This window comes from Eptesicus fuscus, chromosome 18 (genome assembly GCF_027574615.1).
Source record: "Eptesicus fuscus isolate TK198812 chromosome 18, DD_ASM_mEF_20220401, whole genome shotgun sequence".
NCBI lineage: Eukaryota > Metazoa > Chordata > Mammalia > Chiroptera > Vespertilionidae > Eptesicus > Eptesicus fuscus.
Window position 1 is genome coordinate 56856042 of NC_072490.1, and position 2983 is coordinate 56859024.

Below are 2983 nucleotides of genomic sequence, written 5' to 3' on the forward strand. Positions count from 1 at the left end.
CCCGGAGAGAGGCCCAGAGATAGGCCTGAAGATGCTGACTGGCATAGAAACTGACCAATCAGAACCACATCTGGGTGAACTGCAACGAGCCAATGGCTGCCTAGGACGCGGAGCTTTTGACACTGATTGTCATAGAAACCGACAAGTCAAAACCTAATCTGAGTGAACTGTGAAGGCAGAACCTAAGGTGGGAGCTGAGGAGGGGTTTTAAGGGCAACAGCTGTTTGGTGTAAGGTGTAAGAAAGCAGTTCAATTTTTTAATGACCAGTTTGGTAGTATAGTGCATATGGCTGGCTATCAGTTCAGTTATAGGGATTATGTATTTTTGTCTGCTAAGAGCATCTCCTCCTGCTGAAAAAGGCTTTCCCCACCCCATTTAAGCAATCCTATCCTATATAATCTATCTATACTAATAAAAGTGTAATATGCTAATTAGACCAGGTCGACCGGCCCTCTTCTGGATGTCCACCTTCCTTCTGGACAAAGCCATGGTAGTGGGGGCCGATGCCGAGGCAGTTAGGGGTGATCAGGTCGGCAGGGGAGAGCAGTTGGGGCAATTAGGCCAGCAGGGAAGCAGTTAGGAGTGATCAAGTAGGCAGGCAGAGGTGATTAGCGGCAATCAGGCAGGCAGGCAGAGGGGTTAGGGGCAATCAGGCAGGCAAGCAGAATGATTAGGTGAGATCAGGCAGGCAGGCAGGTGAGCAATTAGGAGCCAGCAGTCTCAGATTGCAAGAGGGACATCCCCCATGGGTTCCGCGATTGGAGATGGTGCAGGCTGGGCTGTGGGAACCCCCACCATGTATGAATTTCATGCACCAGGCCACTAGTATTGTAATATGTCCTTCAACTGAGATTTCTTTGATGTGTTTCTCATGAATAGATTGAAGTTGTGGGTTTTGGGGAGGAAGACCGTAGAGATGAAGTGTGATTCTCATCACATTACATCAAGGGTGTACACTCCCCAAATGGCTCATCATAATTACGTTAACCTTGATTACCTGATTTAGGTAATGTTTGTCAAGTTTTCACTAAATTTATTCTTTTTAACCAACATCCCTTACTGTACTTTCTGAAAGGAAGCCACTATACCCAACTCACACTTAAAGAGTAGAAATACTCCACCTCCTGCACATGAGATTTCTATATTCTCCCCATCTATCTATCTATCATCTATCTATCTATCTATCATCTATCTATCTATCTATCTATCTATCTATCTATCTATTTAAACCCATGAATATTTATTCAATTCTTTAGATTATAAGCCAGTTCTACTTTTTTTATTTTATTTTGTTGCTCAAACTGTCCCATGGTTGGCTACGAGCTGGTTCCTATGCCTCTGTGACACACTCCATCACTGTGGGTGTTATTGAGCACTTCTTTACTTTCTGGCACTACAAGATGCCCCAGGCTCATCTATGATATTTGCTCACCCAGCCCTAGAATGCACCACTTTTCAAAGATCTCTGTCTTTTAGAGAATGGCATCAGAAACCAAGGCCTGGGTGCTAGGTGTGCTTGTTACTGAGGTTTTTTGTTTGTTTGTTTCTCGGCCTTCTCATTGGACACAGGGAGGAAATATGTGCAAATACTAACTGTGGTATGCACCTATGTTTATAAATATTTCTACATGTAGCAAGCTTTATCTCTATTAAATTAAACTTCAGTTCATACTCATGTCTCCAACTCTAATCCATTATCACAAGGATCATACTAACTTTCTGCCCTTGCTTATCTGTAACCTGCCCTTTCAACAGTGAGGAATCTGGCTCCCGACGTGTCTCCCATTTTCCTTTCACTGTTTGTTGCAGAGCGCGGTGCATGTATTGTGGTTTTCACAGTTACAAATCATATTCCCAAAGGAAACAGCGTTATCCAGGGCTTATGTGCAGTCCTTTTCGCCGCTAGTCTTACAGACTCCAGCTGTTTCTAGTGTTGCTTAGGTCATGACCTTTATTCCTAACTCTTCCAGTGAAACTGTTTTATACTTATGTACTGCAGTCAAATAGTTTTATTACATTTTGCACTTCATCCTTTGGTTCTCTAAACTCCTAGATTTTTAAAAATTTCCACACATTAAAATTTACTGTTTGCGGTGTAAATTTCTTGGATTTTGATAAGTAGGTAGTGTCATGTATTCATCAGTACAGTATCATACAGAACAGTTCCTCTGTGCTAAAAATCTTCTGTGCTTTACCTGTTTAACCAACCTTCCATCCACTTTAGAACCCTAGCAATCATTGATCAGTTCACCTTCTCAATTGTTTTGGTTATTCCACAATGTCATATCATTGGGATCATGCAATATGTAGTCTTTTCAGATTGGCTTCTTTCAATTAGCAATAGAATTTACTATCAACCCACATCTTTGCATGGCTGGATAGTTCTTTTTATAACAATTGGTATTCCATTACATGGATGTACCACAGTTTGATTTTCCATTCACCAATTGAAGGACATTTTGGTTTTGATGATAATGGCTAAAACTTCCATAAATATTGAAAGGTTTTGTTGTGTAAGTTTATGTGGTCACCCATTTCAAATTAGTTAGATAAATACCAAGGAGCACAGTTACTGGATTATGTGATAAAACTTTGTTTAGCTTTTGAATACACTGCCAAGCTACTCAAGCAGGGTTGTACCATTTTGTATTCTTACCACCAATGACATAGAGTCTATTGGCTCTGCATCCTCACAGACAGTTATTGTCTGTTTTTTAGGTTTTAGCTATTCTAATAGGTGTGAGGTTTTTTACTGTTGTTTTAATTTGTATATCCATAATAAAAGTGATGTGCATATTTTCATATGCTTATTTTTCATCTGTATATTTTCTGTGGTGAAATTTTTCCCCCAATCCTTTGCTCATTTTTAAACAGGGTTTTTAGCTTTTGCGGTTATACTAGTATATAAAAATTCATCATCAAACCCAGGGCAACAGGCTTTTTCCTATGTTCTCTTCTATAAGTTTTATATTTTTAATACAT